Below are 13,882 nucleotides of genomic sequence, written 5' to 3'. Positions count from 1 at the left end.
TCTTGAATACAGAGAAGGTGTTTTTTATTACTATATGTACAGTATTTATCATAGTTCCCGGTACATAGTCTATTGAAAAAATAGTTAGAACCCAACTCATGGATTAGTGGGGATTGTTTACACTATGAAACCCAGTGATGCCACTTTCCTGCTCAAAAGTCTTTAACGATTCCCTATATCCTACAAAAAGAATGACAAACACGTCATTCCTAGTATTAAAACACCCTCCACACCTCAGCTTCAGTGGACTTATTCCTCTCTGGTTTCTTACACATACCAAGCCAGATCCAGACTGGACTCCTGAATGGTCTCTGTGTGTTTCCTCTGCTAACCACACTTTCTGTATCAGTTATTCTTCCCCAATCACTGCTTACTTCCAGGTGGCACAGTGGTAAAGAATCCGCCTACCAGGCAGGAGACACAAGAGATGCAGGTTTGATCCTTGGTTCGGTAAGATCCCCTGGAGGAGGAAATAAATGGTAACCCACTGCAGTATTCTTGCCTGGAAAAACCCATGGACAGAGGAGCCTGGCGGGCTACAGTCCATGGCGTCGCAAAGAGTTGGACACGACTGAGCTCAGCACAGACAAGAGAATCATTGCTCACCCCAGTACAATTCATTCTTCTGGGTCTACCTTAAATGGAATTTCCTCAGTGAAACCTTTCTTTTTCTCTGCCTATTGTGAATTCCAACTCCATCACTCCTCCCCCCTCCCCGCCCCCACCACGCACACACACTCACTGGGTGAGCTTCTAGAAGACATTCTTACACAAGTTTGTGATATAGGACTGTATTCGTCAAGGTTCCCCAGAGAAACAGAAGCAATAGGAGATACGCCAAAGATACAAATATATAGAAGCGGAACCAACAGGAGAGAGATATATATATAAAATTCGATGCCTCAGGTATATTTATTCTGCCCTCTTTTTCAACCTCCATGTCCACTAGGTCATTAAACCCTATCCAATTAAGACCTGTATTAGCTTTCATTTGCGCTGCTGCAATGGCCTTCTGCTGGTCTCGCTACCTCCTGTCTCTCTCCTAATTCATCCTCCATGTAGCCATGGAGTTGTGTTCCCCACCACCACCCCAGAATATGATAGTGACTTCCTCGAGAAGCAGAAGATCATGGGCTCTGGAGTTAGATGATATGAGTTGACCCCACCACTTAACGGCTGTTGGACCCTGCAAAAGTTATTTCACCGGTCTCTGCCTCAACTTCTTCACCTGTAAAATGGGAACAGTACACATGTATAGGATGGTTTTTAAAGGTGGGCTGTACACTGTTTGTAATAGCCAGGACATGGAAGCAACCTAGATGCCCATCAGCAGACGAATGGATAAGGAAGCTATGGTACATATACACAATGGAATATTACTCAGCCATTAAAAACAATTCATTTGAATCAGTTCTAATGAGATGGATAAAACTGGAGCCCATTATACAGAGTGAAGTAAGTCAGAAAGATAAAGACCAATACAGTATACTAACGCATATATATGGAATTTAAAAAAAGATGGTAACAATAACCCTATATGCAAAACAGAAAAAGAGACACATGTACAGAACAGACTTTGGGACTCTATGGGAAAAGGCAAGGGTGAGATGTTCTGAAAGAATAGCATTGAAACAAGTATACTGTAAAGGGTGAAACAGATCACCAGCCCAGGTTGGATGCATGAGACAAGTGCTCAGGGCTGGTGCACTGGGAAGACCCAGAGGGATGGGATGGGGAGGGAGGTGGGAGGGGGGTTCAGGATGGGGGACACATGTAAATCCATGGCTGATTCATGTCAATGTATGGCAAAGACCACTACAATATTGTAATTAGCCTCCAACTAATAAAAATAAATGGAAAAAAATAAAAAAATATTCTATTTTAAATATAAAAAAAAATAAAGGTGGGCTGTAGCATTTCATGGTGTTGGATGCCTGACACACAGAAAGCATTTGGCATATTATTGTCATTATTCAACAAAAAACTCTCAATGGTTTCACATCCCTAAGGAAGATATTCAATGATAATGTTCACACCGTGACCTCTGCCTCCCTTCCCAGTATCCCTTCCAGCCACATCTCTTCCTGGACCTTGGGTTGCAGCCACAGTGACAACCCAAGGGGATCCCCCCAGGAAGTGTGGGGGTTCCTGGTAGAGACCTCTGTTGAGAATGTCCTCCTTACTATTTCTTTCTCCCTGAGTCATTCTCCGGACCCCTAATCCCATGTCATCTTCTCTCTGAAGTTTCCTCCGCCTCTTCTTACTCTACTGTATCCTGATATTTTTGCATAAATGCTGGCCTGAAGTCCGCTGAGAAATTGCCTTTGACCTTGAACTTTCTTTTTCGATTGCCAAAAATGGGGTTTCCAATTTAGAGCCACTATTCTTGTATGTAATGTAATACATGTAAAGTATATCTTGGATTATTCCAAGTTTTTATTGGCATAAATTGGAGAGGACATTCTTGTTGTGAATAATGAAGTGTGTTTTCCAGGTCATACCACATTTGTGCCAAGAAACACTTTATAGCCCTTCAACACTATTTGTTTATGATACATTTTTAAAGAAAAGCAATAGTATTTTGAGAATGTGTACAGAGAATTGAAGAAATTCCAATGACCTTAGAGCTAGGTTTTCTTGGTCTGAAAGGTCATTTGCTTTATGACTCAATATTCACTTTGGTGGTAAAAAAGAAATGAACATCAAAGGAGACTGTAGGCCTGAGTTCTCAATGAACAGATAATAATCAAAAAAGATATTATACTACCATTTTGTGAGAGAAATTATTTTACTTCCCACTCCATTAGTTGTTTTTTTCTGTGGAAGAGAAGTGAAACAAGCTCTCTCAAATTTTCAGACTTTCTCTGACTGTTTGAAAAAAATGTATTTAACTTTTTAATTTAATTTAAAAAAATGTATGTAATAAAAAAATCCAGTTCAGACTTGGAATCTGGATAAGGAGCTCCTGGCTAGCTTTGAGAGCAGAATAAATTCAGGAACCAAACGCTTTTTTGTACAATGAGAGTTACATTTTATTTTTGCTGATAATGTCCCAGAAACTGAAGTCAATGTCATCAGCCACTGTTCCACCCCAGCAGCGACAAGGCCATTGGCAGGTGTTTGGCTTTTCTATCAACGCCATCGCGTTCAAGTCTGCTGCTGTGAGCTTAAGTAGTTCAGTGTACCATGATGAGAACAAGAATTACACCCCCTCCTGCCCTCCCAGCTGCCCCATAACTTGGTAGGTGAGTAAGAGACAGAAGACAGGTGGGAAACCAGCTACTAAATATCCCAAGGAAGCCTTCAGACTTTCCTCCTGTGTGGGAAGCTAGTCCCGCTTTCTCATTCTTTTGTCAATGATATTTTCTTTCTCCCTTCCAGCCACCCTGGACTTTTACTTAAAGATTGGAACTAGGTAAATATCCAGCAGTGTGGTTCCCTTATCGTTTAAGTTTGCTGACTTACTCGCCTCTAAATTAGCCCACGCTACCTGGACGATGCAAACTGATTTCTATTCTGAACATGCCAGCAAGGCCAAGTGGAAGAAATGGGCAGTGGGGTAAAATTTACTTTGAACCACAGATGCTTAAGCACCTGATAGAATTAGGCGAGGAGATGTAAAGAGCAGGTATAAACACACTCTAATGGTCAAAAATATTGTGATTGTTTGAAATCCCAGGGTATCGAGAGTTGGGAAAAATAAAGCATTGACTGTGATTGTGTTTCCTGAGTGAGCACTTCATAAACCATTTGCTAACTGACCCACTTTCCCCTCCTGCAGCTACAATGCCACAGCTCAGACACGGGCCACAGGGTGGCTCTTATCTTGCACTGAGTGGGGTCAACCCCACTAGCTGCTGCAAGGAGCCTCTCCAGCTCCACCCTTGGTCTGAGAACGACTATGGGAAGAAGCAAGGAAGAGACGCCCGTGGGGAACAGACAGATTCAGGTACCCAGGCTCGGGCCTGACAGCAGACAGAAGAGGGGGCGCGCACAGAAGGTGTCACACGTAACTCCCTCTGGCTCCCCTGCAGCAAGAGCAGACGGGCGTCTTGCATGATGGCCCCTGGCCAAACAATCCCATCTTTCTGGACATCCAGAGTTCACATCTGTGAGCATTCTCTGCACCTCTTCCCAGAACCAGCATTTTCTAGCTGTGAGCTATTTGGGAACAGGGCTCTGTCTCCACTACACTGGTTTCCATAATTTGTCCCCAATCCCCTATGCAGGCTCACTCCCCACTTCGCTCCTCCCATACCCTGGAATTTACACTGGGCCACTCATGGTATCAACATTCTTGCGCTTTCCTTCCTTCTGGTAGTGGTGATGGTTTAGTTGCTAAGTTGTGTCCAACTCTTGTGACCCCATTATAGCCCACTAGGCTTCTCTGTCCATGGAATTTCCCAGGCAAGAATACTGGACTGGATTGCCATTTCCTTCTCCAGCGGATCTTCCCAACCCAGGGATCGAGCCCGGGTCTCCTGCACTGCAGGCAGATTCTTTACCATCTGAGCCACCAGGGAAGCCCATCCTTTCCTTTACTACAATGTTTTCCCACACCTGTATCATTCCTTTCACCTTCTCTGTCCATGGGATTCTCCAGGCAAGAATACTGGAGTGGGTTTCCATTTCCTTCTCCAAGGGATCTTCCCGAACCAGGGGTCGAACCTGGGTCTCCTGCATTGTAGGCACATTGTTTACTGACTGAACCACCAGGGAAGCCCTTCCTTCCTTCTAGCTTTTGCTGATTCTATCTTAGATGCTTTTCTCACTCTTGGGTCCATCTGTTACAATCCTACTGACTTGTTTTTTGATTCCTAGCTTGGTTCTCACTTCATCAGACTTTCCAGATTTCCTTGGCTGAAATTAATCTCATTGTCCTTTGTATTCTCATAGTACTTTGTTTGGACCTCTAAGGTAAGCACAGATTCTTATGGTTTGTATCACTGCTGCATTCAATTCTAGGTTTCTTGTCTTTTCATCCTCTTGTCTTTCAAAAAGCAAATGGTTTTCATGTTGATGATTTCCAGTTTATCAGATTTACTCTGTGCATGGTGCTTCTGAGGTCAAGGTGAGGAACCCTTCAGTCCTAGATCCTGAAGATTTTCTCCTATGGTAAAATAAAGATTCTTGATCCTATGTTAGAGACAGGGAAAAAGAAGTTAAATATAATGGAAATATTGTAGAAGAAAAATTATTATGTTCACATTAATTAGGATTTCTTGCTGTTTTGAGAGAAGAAATGGTTAAGGCTATATGCATGTGAAAAAACAGGTGCCTTTTTTGGGGCAATTTTTTAGCCAAAACATTTGAATATGGAATAGTTATTGCAGGAAAAGCATGCTATCAAATCAGAACTTGATAAATACCTTTTAGTAATAGAAACTGGAGACTGAAATAGATGTCAAAAAAGAATGCAAAACAAATTGTTCTGAAAAAGATTTCTCAAGAATTTCTTTAGCCTGGATTTAAAGTTCTCAAAACTTTTACCTTATATATACACACTTAACACACAGGGAGTTCAATATGCTAATGAATAATGTTAAAACACTTCTAATTGCAACTATAATGGGTAATCAGTATGTTAGGGCACTGCTCATTACATAAAGTATATTAAGATTATTTTCAATAAGCTTATCTGAAAGTAGCACTTTGTTGAGAGATGAATTTTCTGAGTATGTCAGTTTTTTATCCTGATTGATAGTCTCAAAGGAAATAATAAGATGCAAAGAGTTTTGCTTCTTTGTCTAATTTTAAAGTCAGTAATGATATGGGTTCTACCGAAATCAGCTGTCATTCTTTAAAACATGTTATTCACATAGGTAAAACTGTACAATATTTTATGTGCTGTATCTCACTTCTCTCCACCCAGAGAGATGGCAACCTCTGAACTGTAGTTATCCCTGGAGGTAATATTCCATGTGGTAGCTTTCATATATGTCCATAAAGGTTTTGTGCTCCTCCCATTAAGTGAAAGTGAAAGTCGCTCAGTCATGTCCAGCTCTTTGCAACCCCATGGACTATATAGTCCATGGAATTCTCTAGGCCAGAATACTGGAGTGGGTAGCCTTTCCTTTCTCCAGGGGATCTTCACCACCCAGGGATCGAACCCAGGTCTCCCGCATTGCAGGCGGATCCGTTGCCAGCTGAGCCACGAGGGAAGCCCCTCCCACTAAGAGGCGGGGTCAGATTCCCCTCGCCTGGAATGTGTGCCGAACTCAGTGACTGGCTTCTAACAGACAGATTAAATGGGAAGTGATGATAGGAGACCTGGCTGTGATAGATGCTGTGTTCTTCCTTGTTCCCTCTTGTGGACAGTACTCTGCGGGGAGGCAGCTGCCATGCTGCAGGGAAATCTCCCTGAGTGGGAACCTGAGGCCTCCTGCCAACAGCCACGTGAGTTCACCATCTCTGAAGGGCATCCTCCAACCCCAATCAAGCCGTCAGATGACTGCAGCCTCAGCTGACCTCCTGATTGGAACCACACAACAGACCCTGAACCAGAGCCACTCAGCTAAGCCACTCTTAAATTCCTGCCCCACAGAAAATCTGACATATGTATATATTTTTTTATTATGGTGTGAGGTTAGGGTCAAGGTTTCTTTTTATTCCACAAGCATGTCCAACTTTGTGAGCACCATTCATTGAACAATTATCTTGTCTCCACTGAATTACCTTGGGGCCTTTGTCAAAGATCAGTTGGTCAGTGGGATTTACCCCAGGAATGCCAGAATAGGTCAACAATAGGTCAACATCAATCAGCGTAGTACACCACAGTGATAGAATGAAGGAAAAAAAAAAAACATGATCATCTCCTATACAACATCACATCATACACACGAGATGAGGAAAAGCATTTGGCAAATTCCAATACCTTCTATGATTAAAAAAAAAAAAACACCTCATAAACTATAAATAAACAGGATAAAGGCCATATATTACAAGCCCACAGCTAGCATACTCAGTGGGGTTTCCCTGGTGACTCAGCGGTAAAGAATCCTCCTGCTAATGCAGGAGCCGCAGGAGATGCAGTTTTGAGCCCTGGGTTGGGAAGATCCGCTGAAGAAGGAAATGGCAACCCACTCCAGTGTTCTTGCCTGGGAAATCCTACCGACAGAGGAGCCTGGGGGTCTAAAGTCCATGGGGTCGCAGAGTGGGACATAACTTATCGACTAAACAACAACATAGTCAATGGTGAAACACTGAAAGCTTTTCTCCCAAGATCAAGAACAAGACAAGGATGCCCACTCTCACCACTTCCATTCAACACAGTACTGGAAATTTTAACCAAGAGAAGTCAGACAATAAAGAGAAATAAAATACCTCCAAATTGGAAAGAAAGAAGTAAAGCTATCTCCCTTCAAGGACGGCATGGTGTTTTATGTAGAAACTCTGAGGAATCCACAAGAAAAGTTTAGAGCTAATAAATGAATTTGACAAAGTTTAAGGATATAAAATCAATGTGCAAAAATCAGGTGTACTTCAACATACTAGCCGTGAACAATCTGGAAAAGGAAATTCAGAAAACATCAATTCATAAATCCATGTTTATCCTTCTGCCAATATAACACTGAATTAATTGATGTACCTTTATGGAAAGATTTGCAATCAGGTAGTGTAAGTCCTTCAACTTTGTTCTTTCTGAAAATCATTCTGGTGATCTGAGACCTTTTATGTCTCCTTATAGATTTTAGAATCAGTTTATCGATTTCTGTAAGAAAGCCTGCTGGGATTTTGACTGGGATATCTTTATCTCTTGAACCTGTTTCTCTCCATCTTAACCCCAGTTACCACCCTAACACACGACCGGGTGAACAAGAGTCTGTTAACTGGCATGCAGGCATGATCAGTCACTTCAGTTGTGTCTGACTGTTTGTGACCCCGTGGACTGTAGCCTTCCAGGCACCTCTGTTCAAGGGATTTCCCAGGCAAGAATACTGGAATGGGTTGCCATTTCATCCTCTGGAGTATCGACCCAACCCAGGGATCAAACCTGTGTCTCCTGCATTGGCAGGCAGGTTCTTTACCACTGATTCACCTGTGAAGCCCTCTGTTAACTGGGAGGAAGGATAAGTTAGGGGTTTGGGATTAATATATACTAATTAACATATATTAATTAATATACTAATATATAAAATAGATAATCAATAAGGACCTACTGTATAGCATAGGGAACTATCCTTTATATTTTGTAATAACCTATAAGGGAAAAGAATCTGAAAATATATAATATATATAGCTGAATCATTTTGCTGTATACCTGAAGCTTACACAACATTGGAAATCAACTCTACTTCAATTAAAAAAAAAAAAAGACTACTAACTGGTCCCCCGTCTCCACTTTGCCACTTTCTCAATCTGTTATTCACACTGCAATTGAACTGGTGTTTTCGAAACATGTATCTGATCATGCCACCATCTTCAAAGATATCCCATTATTCTCGGAATAAACACTAACCTCTTACATGCCCTATAAGCAGGGGTTATATTCAAAATAGTCTAAATAGGGACATCCCTGGTGGTCCAGTGGTTAAAACTCTGCACTCCCAATGCAGGGGGCCTTGGTTTAATCCCTGGCCAGGGAACTGGATCACACATGGCACAACTAAGAGTTCATAAAGAACAGTGAAAGGTCCTGCATGCTGCAACCAGAGGTCGAAGATCCTGCGTGCTACAACTAAAAGACCTGGTGCAGTCAAAAAAAAAAAAAAAAAAATCTAAATATTTAGCAACCAACACTGTGCAGTTACTGACCATCAGAACAGACGCCAGCATCTTGGAGCAGTACTTATGAGCTTAGCGTAGGAGCTATTTACCATCCGCTTCAGAAGAGTGTTGGGCTTCCCTAGTGGCTCAGAGGGTAAAGAATCTGCACAAAATGCGGGAGACCCGGGTTCGATCCCTGGGTCAGGAGGAGCCCCTAGAGGAGGGAATGGCAACCCACTGCAGTATTCATGCCTGGAGAATCCCATAGACAGAGGAGCCTGGCGGGCCACAGTCCATGGGGTCTCAAAGAGTCAAACACGACAGCGACTAACACTTTCACACTTTTCAGAAGAGTGTTACATTGGAGCAGATTGGCTGAACACCAGGCCTGCTTCCAGGGCCTTCTGTGGCCTGGCGTCAACCCACTCTTCTGGTTTTATCTCCTGCCCTCCCTGCTCAAGTCACACTGTCTTCTTTGAGTCACTTGAAAATACCTACCACACAGCCACCCAAGAGTCCCCAGGCATTGTTCCCTCCGAAAACATCCTTCTTCCCTCCCTCACTTAGCAAACTCTCACCCATGCTCCCTGTCTCGACTCTTTAACTCAGATTCCTCAGGAAGCTGCTCTGACTTCCCTGGAGAGGTGAGACTCCCCAGTAACCGTCCCTCATGGCGCCATGTTCTTCCCTGTTCTTGAAGTCGTCACACTTGAAGTTATAAATATCTTTACCTGCTTACTCAAGTAAGCCTCTCTCCTAAGCTCCAAGAGGGCAGGGATCATGCCTTCTTTTCTCTACCATCATGTCCATAGCTCCAACCCAGTGCCTGGCACCTACTGGGTGCCAGGTGACTGATAAATATTTGTCAAAAAAATGAATTAAAAAGCCAACTCAGGGAATTCCCTGATGCTCCAATGGTTAAGACTCTGTGCTTCCACAGTAGGAGGCACAGGTTTGATCCCTGGTTGGGAACTAAGATCCTGCATACTGGGCAGCCAAAAACCCAACTCAGAGGAAAATAAATATCATAGGATATCATTCATATGCAGAATCCAAAACAAAAGAGATACAAATGAATTTATTTTCAAAACATAAACAGACTCACAGACATAGAAAACAAACTTATGGTGACCCAAGGGAAAAAAAGGAGGAAGAATAAGCTGGGAGTTTGGGATTAACAGATATGCACTACTCTATATAAAACAGATAAACAATAAGGACCTACTGGGGCTTCCCTGGCGGTCCAGTGATTAAGAATCCACCTTCCAATGCAGGGGATGCAGGTTCGATCCCTGGTCAGGGAACTAAGATCCCATGTGCCTTGGGGCAACTAAGACTGTGCACCACACTAGAGAGAAGCCCACATGTCTCATGCAAGAGCCTGCATGCTTCAACTAAGACCCAACACGGCCAGATAAAGACACACGTAAAGACCAAACAAACAAACCCTAGAACCTACTGTATAGCACCGAAAACTATACTCAATATCTTGTAATAATGTAATAAAAAAGGATATGGAAAAGAATTTGCATATATATATATATATATATATATGTATATATATATATATATATATATAAAACTGAATCACTTTGCTATATACCTCGTCCTTGTAAATCAGCTGCAGCCATGAAATTAAAAGACGCTTAATCCTTGGAAGAAAAGCTATGACCAACCGAGTCAGCATACTAAAAAGCAGAGACATTTCTTTGCCAACAAAGGTCCCTCTAGTGAAAGCTATGGTTTTCCCAGTAGTCATGTTATGGATGTGAGAGTTGGACCATAAAGAAAACTGAGCACTGAAGAATTGATGCTTTTGAACTGTGGTCTTGGAGAAGACTCTTGAGAGTCCCTTGGACTGCAAGGAGATCCAACCAGTCCATCCTAAAGGAAATCAGTCCTGAATGTTCATTGGAAGGACTGATGCTGAGGCTGAAACACCAATACTTTGGCCATCTGATGTGAAGAACTGACTCACTCACTGGAAAAGACCCTGATGCTGGGAAAGATTGAAAGCGGGAGGAGAAAGGGACGACAGAGGATGAGATGGTTGGATGGCATCACTGACTCAATGGACATGAGTTTGAGTAAACTCCGGGAGTTGGTGATGGACAGGGAGGCCTGGCATGTTGCAGTGCATGGGGTCACAAAGAGTCGAACATGACTGACCAACTGAACTGAACTGACTGAACTGTAAACCAACTATGCTTCAATAAAGTAATAATAATAGTAATAAGAAAAGCCAAACTCAGTTCATCTCCTCTCAAACCTTTTCTTTCTGAGTTTCCCATTTTGGCTTATGGCATATCTACCTAGTTGCCATAGCAAAGGATTGGGAAATCATCCTAGATTCCTCCTTTATTCCATCATTAAGATGGATGTCATATCCTATTGGTTCTACCTTCTGAAATCTGTTGCTACCTCAGCTCATTTCTTGTTGGGACTGGAGCAGACTTCTCCATAGTTGTCTCATCTCCAGGTCTGAATTTACTTGGTTCATTCTGCACTCTGAACCTGACCAGGTTAGTCCCCTGTGTAAAGTACTGCAGGGTCAAGTTCAAATTCTCTCCTGATCTCGTTCTTGCTCATTTCCAAAGCCAGTTGTCTATGGCCATTCATGGTACATCCCACATGCTCTCGTATTCCTTTAGTGAGAATGAGCAACCCTGGATATAGTAGGGCCCAGATTTCATCGACTCTATTTTTAGAACTCAGCATCATGTCTGGCTTGGAGAGTGAAATGCACAAATGTTTGTGGCACTGAATGGAAATGAACAAGACTTATTTTTTGTCCTGGTGTGCTAGCTGTCACAACAGTGCAGTACAGTGAAGATGGTTCACTGCAATGACAGTAGTCATTAAGAAATTGATTGAATTATATGTATAAACTTAATACGCTACATCTTGCAAAGACGTCAAATGAGGATGATTATGATTTTAAAGTTTTGATTTAAAGGCATAGTGGTTCAACTGTGTCAGAGAGTCAGATATGCAAAAACACATTCTGTGAGTCCTTGGGTTATTGGGACTATTTGACTATGATTTAATAATATTGTGCTTCCCTGAGAGTGGGGTGGGGTGGGATGGGGGAGGCTTAGCAACATTTGTGAGTTTGACATAAACTTTCTTAAATTTCATATTTATACCATTTTTTTCCTGTTCCTTCAAATTATTGTCTTATCAGAAACAGTTGCTAACTTCTAATTGCTTGTTTTTATTTGCTTCTCTGAGACATGGTGTTTGGAGTTAAAATTACACTTAGGTTTAAAGTGTGGCTTGAGCAGTCTATAGACAAGGATGTATGTGATTCAACAGGCTGTGGGAAGAAATGATGCTAACAGGTACCACAGCAGATGCAGTCTTCTTAAGGGGCCAAATTTCCATCTGTTGAAGGCAGCTGGCAAACCAAGACTGGGAAATAAAAACCAAGCAGAGAGGGCTTCAGATACATGGTATAAGTCTAATTTAAACTAGGAAACTTCATCCAGGAGCTGAGAAGCATAATTTGAAGACGCAATTTTAGTGAGGGGTGGGGGAGAGTCTGGGGAGCCGATGTAGTCAGAAGGCTGAATAAGACATTATAATTATAGCATTTGAGGCGCTACGATTTTTCTAATAGGTAGTATGAACAGTTAAAATGATTAACTGATAATTATCTCTGTTTTCCTACCAGAAAAAATGACTTTGCCTCTAAAGGTATGTAAAATGGTGTCAACCGCTTCGGTGCTGATCCCCACCATTCAACTTGGAAATTCCATTTGGAATTAACATCCCACCTTAAACTCTCCCCCCAGAAGTGAGTGATCTCCTAATAATTGACGCCACCTTATTGGAAGGGACCTTTGTGTAATTCTGTGAGTGTATCAAGTTTGATCAGCTTTCCACTGTAGACAGCAAGCACAAGGGACTGGCTAAGAGAGAATTGTTAAGGTGGAGGCTGCCCTCGTGGCTCAGTGGTGAAGAATCCGCCTGCCAACATAGGAGACACGGGCTCGATCCCTGGGCCGGGAAGATCCCACATGCCCCGGAGCAACTAAGCCCATGTGCCACAACTACTGAGCCTGTGCTCTAGAGCCAGGGAACTACCACTGCTGAGCCCATGTGTTGCCAACTACTGAAGCCCAAGCGCCCTAGAACCCGTGCTCCGCATCAGGAGAAGCCACTGCGATGAGAAACCCACACACCACAACTAGAGATTGCCCGCCCAGCAGCGAAGACCCAGCACAGACAAAAATAATAAGTAAAACTATTTTTCAAAAAGAATTGTTACTGTGAATTCTTATTTACAGTGTAACCTCTTGGACCTAATCAGGTCCAATACAAAATTTGAGTTAATTCAGACAGGGTCCAATTTGTATTTTTACCATGACACCATCTCTATAAAATATGTGTGAAACCAAGTTAGCATTTTTGATAAAATTTCAAAGTGAATAAGTCATTTGTCAGGCACCCTCAAGGGTTTAGAAGCACCATTTACACATAACTTACTACCCTGGTTACCAAAGTCAGTGTTGCCTTTTCATAAAAGAAGATCTTTTTGTAAACAGCAATTTAGTAGACAGTCCAGTTTTCCTATCCACTTTTATCAAACATACTCTATGTGTTTAATTTTTGTGCTTAGCATTGTTGGCGATAAGAATAAATGTTAAGGCAGCAATAATATGCTTGGCAGGATAAAGATTTCCCCCACAATTATTTTTATAAGAAAATGAGAGTGTATATAATCACAATGTAGACTGTATCATAGTTAAGTATTACAGAAATTCAGAGAGGTGAGATCAGTGCATTCTGGGTTAGTGAGGACCAGCTTTACAGAGGATGTTTGTCATATAGTGGGTGCTGTCACTTCAGTCGCATCCAACTCTTTGTGACCCCATGGATTGTAGCCCACCAGGTTCTCTGTCCATGAAGAGTCTCCAGGCAAGAATACTAGAATGGGTTGCCATGCTCTCCTCCAGGGGGTCTTCTCAACCCAGGGATTGAACCCCCGCCTCCTGTGTCTCCTGCATTGGATGGTGGGTTCTTTACCACCTGGGAAGCCTTTTTCTGAAAAATTACGATCCAGACTCCCACAAATTTCCAAAGGACTTTCCTGCATTTCATTTCAGTTGTTAACATCAACCTTTAAGGAGGATATAGACGGGAGCATTATACTGAGAAATTCTTTTTCCAGCTG

General features: G+C 42.3%; 1 non-coding gene across 1 annotated transcript; it reads left to right on the top strand.

The window, feature by feature from the left end:
* The first annotated feature begins 8,512 nt into the window (after positions 1-8,512).
* On the top strand, positions 8,513-8,585 carry TRNAG-CCC. The gene has a single exon. It is a non-coding gene; the product is annotated as a tRNA-Gly (tRNA).
* Positions 8,586-13,882: the final 5,297 nt, after the last annotated feature.

Source organism: Cervus elaphus, chromosome 18 (genome assembly GCF_910594005.1).
Source record: "Cervus elaphus chromosome 18, mCerEla1.1, whole genome shotgun sequence".
NCBI classification, from domain to species: domain Eukaryota; kingdom Metazoa; phylum Chordata; class Mammalia; order Artiodactyla; family Cervidae; genus Cervus; species Cervus elaphus.
Note: the sequence above shows the minus strand (reverse complement) of the source record. Positions and strands in the feature narration are given on the sequence as shown.